Below are 7,907 nucleotides of genomic sequence, written 5' to 3'. Positions count from 1 at the left end.
CAACCTGTATCCCTATTTAAACAATTTATTTTTTCCCTTCCCCTCCCCAAATTATACCAACTCCAAATACAGTGAAAATAGGGGTTATACTATGAGGAAGGGACATACAAAGCAAGAAAAAATCAAGTGGTACCTTATAAATACTTTAGAAAAAATAGCAAGAAACAAAAAAAAACACGTGTCCTTATCTTGGGGTTCATTTCTCTTGACATCATCTTATCTGACCTTTTCTGCTTGTCTCAGAATATACTAGTTATTACTAATAAGGGAAACCATGGGACCTATGTTTCTTTGGACCTGGTTTACGTCAATTAATATAATTTTTTCCAAGTCTTTCTAAACTATCATTTCTAATCATTACAATGGATATTTATTAAGTTCAGTAGTCCTTTGGTTGAATCCAACACATATTGACTTGGAGCAAGTACTACATAAACCCTCTCCTGGAGTAGAAGAATCTGTGGGAATAACAAGGAAACGTTTTTTTTTTTTTTTGGTCATCTTTGAACCTTGAGCCTGGGAGCTGTCCCTGAGCTCTTCAGTTCAAAGTGAGTGTTCTACCACTTGAACCACAGCACCACTTCCAGGAAGCTTTCCTTAAGATAAGTTTTTCATAATCCCTCTTCTTTCACATCCAGTTGAGCTGAAATGGCTAAACCTAGTTATACAACTGTATATTGCTCACCATGTCAATTCTGCAACTTGGGCTAATATTCTGTAATAGGTATCATCTCTTTCATATGGGATGGTATTTCAATAATAAATGTGTCACTTATCTGTGTTTAGTTATTGAATGTAAAATATCCCTCATTCGTTATTACTAACTGTGAGAATTGAAAATTCGCGTGAAATTTAAAGGACTTGTCCTGTTAGACTAACTTACAATTATGTCAGTAGATCTTTTACATATATATATATATATATATATATATATATATACATATATATATACATATGTATTATTTATTTATTTTTGTCAGTTGTAGGGCTTGAAATCTGGGTCTGGGTGCTGTCCCTCAGCTATTCAGTTCAAGGCAAGCACTCTACCACTTGTGCCATTGTGCCACTTCTGGTTTTCTGGTAGTTTATTGGGGATAACAGTCTCTCGGACTTTCCTTCCTGGGCTGGCTTTGCACTGCAATCCTCAGCTCTCAACCTCCTGAGTAGCTAGGATTATAAGTGTGAGCCACTAGAGCCAAGCAAGAATTTTTAAAAAAATTTAATACTATTATTTTCTATATTTCTACAACCATGTCATCACCATTAGAATTTCTTCAAACTGTGCATCTTGTTATTAACTCTTCCTTCTCCCTCTCCCTCTCCTCCTCCTCTTACTCTTCTCCTTCTCCTCCTCCTCCTTCTCCTCTTATTCCTTTTCGTGTGTGCGCACGTATGCGCGCGCGCACGCAGGTGTGTGTGTGTGTGTGTGTGTGTGTGTGTGTGTGTGTGTGTGTGTGTGTGTGTGTGTGTGTGTGTGTGTGTGTGTGTGTGTGTAAATCCTGGAGATTAAACTAAAGTCTTTGAGACAGAGTACACTGTTCTTGAATATTTTTGCTCAAACTATCACCTTATCACTTAAGCCATAATGGCTCCATGTCCAGTTTCTTTTTGGTGGTTATTTGGAGTTAACAGTCTTGGATTTTGCTGCATGCACTGGCTTTGAATAGTTATCTTCAAATCTCAACCTCTTGACTAACTAGGATTATAGGCATGAGTCATCAGCTCTTGTTTCTTTTCTTTTCTTTTTTTTATTGTGAAAATACTGTACAGAGGGGTTACAATTACATGGGCAAGATAATGAGTACATTTCTTATCAAGCATTGTAGCCTCCTCCTTTGTTTCCGCTTCCCATCCCTTCCCATCCTCCCCTCCCCACCCCTATCCTCCCCCCCCACCCCAAAGTTGTAAAGTTCATTCGGTTAGCGTGAGTACTTATACAGCTCTTGTTTCTTTAAAGCTTCTTTTCATGACTCAGTTCTGAGAAATTTAAATTAAGGATGAGTCTTATGTTTGTTTCCTGTGTTTGGGTATACAACTAACTAAGACTTAAAAATTATTAAGACTTAAAGATCAATTCTACAAATATATAGTTTTTTTCACTTTCTAGCCTCTGTTTTGGTTCAAATTTCAGAAATTTTCTTCTAGTTTATCTTTCCATATTTTAATCTTCTGCTCCCATACATATTTACATTCCAGATTCCATTTGCTTTCTTGTCTTTGAATATTCTTATACAATGAATTCATATTTGTTAAATTCTTTTATTTTTTCTGTTCTTCCCACTTATTTCTGTTTCATAAACACTTAAGTCTTTTTATTATCTTGTAGTAAAGAGTTTTTTTCCTGCTCAATTGCTTGATAATACTTTGTTGTTCATTCATATTCAATAATGAAATACTTAAATTTTGCTTGGAAAAAATCTTATTTAGGAGTAAAACTAATCCGTTCCTATTTTACTTTGAAAGCTGACTAGACATTTTATTAAGGAAAATCAAAGTCAATGATTTCTGATATCTTCAAATACCTAAGAGTGGATCAGAGTGCATATATTTCACTTCAACCACTTGGAAACAATGAGGAGAAAGGGTTCTAGGAATGTGACTACAGGATATACATTTTTTCCCCTTAACTTCCTTATTAAGCCCTATTCTTATCTTGCCTTCTTCCTGATTTTTCCAAGATTTAAACATGTCCCAGTCCATTTCTTCACGGAGAAATTTTCTTATATATATGTGACTGTGCTGCATGTTGTAAGAGAGTATCTAGTCTACTCTGTGTATGTGATTTTTTCTGTCGGTCTTATCTTTTCCACCCTCATTCCAAATATCTACCACCTTCTGCATGTAATCTTTTTTAATATTTAAAAGTTAAAGTATTGACACATATTAATTGTACAAAGGGCTTTCACTGTGATACTTACTATGTACATACAATGTATGTATATTAAGGCAAGTAAGCCAGGCCCAAAGAAATGCAGGGTGCATCGTTTCCTCATTTGTAGTAATGAGATTGTGCTTATAAATATACAAGTAAACACAATGAATGGTAAAAGACAAAAACTTACACTTGGACATGATAAATTAAACAAGATTAAACATTCATTCACACAGTGAGAATGAAGGAAGATATTCTTAGGAGAGGATCACAAAGGCTCAATAGCTATGTGCATATAATCATATGTTTATTTAAATCGATGCCAAGAAATGGAAACAGGAGGGATTTTTTTAATTTTACTTTTTATGTTTGTTTTTGTTTTCCCCTTTGTTACTATGTTTGACTTCTGTACCTTTTGTCTTGTATGTAACTTTATCTGGGGTACAATAAAGGAGAGCACAGCAATGGTGAGACAAGGGTGAAAAAAAAAAAACCCAGCAGTGACACACAGTATACACTATGCTGAAAATAAACTATACAACATTGGGGAAGTGAGATTGAGAGTAAAAATCTGTGAGAAAATGAGGGATGGTGTGACACTGTTCAAAAAGAAATGTGCTTTTATCTTCATTTATGTAACTGTAGTCCCTCTGTACATCACCTTTACAATAAAAATAAAAAAGTATTGATACATACTAACTGCATGAAGGGTTTCACTTGGATATTTACTACATACAAACAATGTACTTTGGCCACATTTACCTCTTTAGTATTGCAGTATTTGGTTGGTTTTATTATGCCATTCCTTTCTCTCTGTCTGTCTGTCTGTCTGTCTATATTTCAGTTTGCCTGTCTCTGTCTCTGTCTCTTTCTCTCTGTCTGTCTGTCTGTCTCTCTCTTTCTCTCTCTCTCTCTCTCTCTCTCTCTCTCTCTCTCTCTCTCTCTCTCTCTCTCTCTCTCTCTCACACACACACACACACACACACACACACACAGAGTCACGTCTTTAAAAGAGTCCAGATGTTCAGACTGAGTATGAGTAATCTCATGCATCATGATGCATGCTTTAGAAACAGAACTCAAAAAGACTGAAGCCTAAAAATTGGGAGAAATGTTGGTCTAAATAGCCAAGATTCAATGTCATTTGCAAAAATATATTATTACAGCAGCAATGGAGGCCCACATAGGAATATTGAGTAGGATTTATTTCTGGGTTTGTAAAATAAAGATCACTAAATGCTTCAGAAAAAGATTAGATCCTGAAGAAGACTGAGTTGTTTTTGCCATGGGCAACTATATATTTCAACCACTGATAACATTGAGATTGTGAGATTGTATGACAGTTTTTAACATTATTACTATAAAAGACATAATGAATGATTAGTTATCCTAAGGGGTTGATATTATTAAATATTTTGTAATCCTAGTACATTTACAATGGTAGCTGTCTGGATAAATTCAGTTTTATGACTAACATTCAGATTTTTCTTAATATTCTAAGCCATGATATGCTGAAATGTCATTAAAAAGTTTTGTCTTGCTTTCTTAACTAGTCTCCAATTGGTGAATTGTATCATTATATATCCCAGGAATGCAAATGTTCCATGTCTGTGGTAAGTTATAATTTATCATAGGAACATTAGCTGCATTTGCCTTCAAGTCATTAAATGATGCTTAAGCAATACAATTTAAATTGTTATCATACTATAATCCTGAAATAAGAAATAGCATTAAACACACATACATTCTGTTTTGCCATTGGAAGTTTGTAAACCCACATTATCAATAAAATAGGAAAAGATTATTAAAATGCACTATAATAATGGCAATGTAACATTGATATGAATAGCATTATGAAGAAAATATTGTGACAGTTGCTAACATTATAGTCCCAATTATTTGGGAAGATTTTTATTATCTGGATTGAATAAACCAGTGAAATTACACAGGTGCCTCAAAGACCATCTCCTGGGTCTTTCATTAATCAGAAGAATGCCCAAGTCTAAATATTGACTGTGATTCATGTTCCACTTCTCTGGAGATCCTCAGGAGACTGGCTCTAAAAAGGGAGAAAAGCCAAATGCACAATATCAGAGCCTTGGAGTAAATATGAATACACTCAATCCTGAGGATTAAAAGTAAATCCTTGGCCTAAAAATGAAATAGTTACATTACAAATAAAAAGATCAACATTTATATTTGGCTTTTTCAAATTGGTCATTAATCACTGCTTTAAGTGATATAAACATTTTCAATGTTCAGTCATCAATATTTTAAATTAATGTTAATGAAAAATAATTCAATTATTTTTTTAAATTGCTGTATGTAATTTACACATATCATAACTTTATACTAATACCTATGCTATAGCTCTTCAAATAACATGATAAATAAATATTCATTTAAAAGCAAGCATTTTTATCCACATGAAAAGGTATATAAATATACTATAAATTATAAATAAATCCTCAAATCTATATTAATTGAGAACTCATGATATGATGAGTTAAACTGTAGATTTCAGGTGCTGGATAGATATACTTCTAACCAAAAGTTAAAATGACTTTGAAAGTTTCTTTTATAATTATATATATATATATATATATATATTCTTAAAATCTTTACAGTTTCTCCTGCTTATTGAGTCTGTATTTACATTTGTGTAACAAGAAATATAATTTACCATGCACTGCCAATCAAAATATATTAGTTTTACATGATTGTTGTAAAGTTTCTATTGATATTGAGCAAATTACTATATGTACAGGGATACTTTTTAATTAAAAAATGTACATGAAAATGATATATTTAAAAAGAGATGATGAATTCACATTTATTTAGGATATTAGACCAACTGAGAAAATATATCTGGAAAGTGCTCTTGAACTTTAAGCAAACATTCTACAGCTTAAATAAAGAAAAGGAAAAAAAAGAAAGACAATTACATTTCATCCATTCACTAGTGTAAAACAAAATTATAAACTTTTCCATGAGCAGATCTTTATGAATGTACTTTCTTTTGTAAATTACAGAACAGTTACTAGCTGAATAAAAATCCAGCAATATGAGCTCTTCCCTATATGTATAGAAAAGCATGGGCAATGTGCTAGAAAGGAAAAGGAGACGAAGCAAATTCTTTACATTTAACAACAGCCCAGGGTTTCAGAATCATTCCTGGGGGGAAAAACAAACAAACAAACAAAAAACCACCTAGTTTTGACTCTTTACCTTTCCATACCTTATACCAAGATGTGACCATAAGATCCCTGCTCACTCACCTCTGATCGTTACTGTGACTTTGCCCAGGGTTGTTGTTTATTCCTCAGATCTCCTACCCTTAATTGTTAATCTCATACTTTCTTCAATCCAACAATTCCCTTTGTCTGTAAATACATAAAGGAGAGGAATGTCTTTGTAAGACTCCATCCCAGCCCCCCCCAAGGGGACCACGCAGAGACAGAAGAAAGTTTATAAGAAGGTTCATTAGTGGGGCCGTCTCTCCCCACGGGAAAGGGGACAATATGGCATCTGTCCCTATCCAGGTGGTGGCTTGCAACTCTGTGGCTAGTGGGAGGTACTCTGCATGAGCAGCTAGGTCTGGGCAAAGAGTAGAAGTAGCCAGCTATTCTGGTGGGAGCTCAGGGAAGGGAGGAGTTCAGATCTGGGTATAGCTGCCCCAGGAAATGTAGTGGGGAGAGGGCTGAAGACCCGAGAGAGGGAGAATGCTATAGTTCTTCCGTTCTGGCTCAGTTCTCAATGTATTAATAGAATATTTCCTGCCCATCCCAAGTGATGATTAACTGGTGGACAATTCACACAAAGAATGGGAAAAGAGATTTATTTCTAAGCTATCAGATAATACAATTTAGATCTCTCAGGGTAAAATGGTCTGTTTCAAGTTCCACTCTATTAGCTATTATTTATTCTGCTTATTCAGCTCCATCGTAATTCACTACTCCAAAACTCTCTTGTGTCTCAAGTACCACTCTCAAAAAATAATGGATTTTTTTGGTTAGAAATTTACATCATTCAGTGGGTTTTATAAGGCAAGTTGATTTATAAAATGGGATTATAGTATGCTGATAATATGTGTATTGTATATTTTATATTTATTTTATAACACACTATTACAGAGTGTTGCTCTTGTTTTATTATTGCCAATCAACTCAGGGATGTTTTGCTCATTTGGGGATGGATAATATAATGGCCAAGTAATGTCAAATGAATCAAGCTTTCTTCAGATTGCTACCTGAGAACAAAGGAAACAGGTTTACCTGTTCCCATAGTTACTTCTGGAGGCAATGTGAGATACATTTCTATTTCCTTAATGTTGTGCACACACAGACACATTGAGTGGTTTTCACATGTAGCCTACAGTTTCTGTGTCTATTCTATCTTCATCTTCTCTTGGCACTAAGATTTATATACACCATTGTGATCTCCTTTGTTTGTAATGGATTTCACTACACTTTGCTCAGAAAATTTGGTGAGGTGTACTTGCAGCTCTTGGAAAGGTCTTCTACCCATCAGAAACAGGCATTCTTCCCCTTAACCCTTACAGGGTTAAGGAAAAGACATGCTAATTCTCCCGAACCTGGTCATTGCTGGAACCATCATTTGAAACTATCATTTGGTGAATGGAAATCTCTGTGGGAAAGCAGAGCCTCATTACTCTGTCTCATTATGGTCTTATACTGGTTAAAGTACTTAACATAATTTAACCTTTACATTGCTATGATTACATTTTGTGCGACAAGCAAATTCTTTCTTCCCAAAGTATAATATGTTCATGTGCACTGTGATTATTTATATAGGGCTCAAAATGTTAGTTGTTTTCTAAATGTCCCTGAGCATATTGAGCAATTTAGATTACTTCCTGGGAAATATAGTTTAGAGAGTCTACCTAATGGTCTCTGTCCTGACTACATGTTAGATGTTTTGGATAGTTTAGGAAATAGAATCCTGAGAAACCAACCTTACATAATCAACTTAAGAAAATAAGAAAACAAATCATGTACATCCCTTGCCCTGATTC

This window comes from Dipodomys merriami, unplaced genomic scaffold, assembly GCF_024711535.1.
Source record: "Dipodomys merriami isolate MVZ:Mamm:240054 unplaced genomic scaffold, mDipMer1.0.p SCAF_1, whole genome shotgun sequence".
Classification (NCBI taxonomy): Eukaryota; Metazoa; Chordata; class Mammalia; order Rodentia; family Heteromyidae; genus Dipodomys; species Dipodomys merriami.
The sequence above is the reverse complement of the archived record's forward strand: the minus strand, read 5'-3'. Positions refer to the sequence as shown.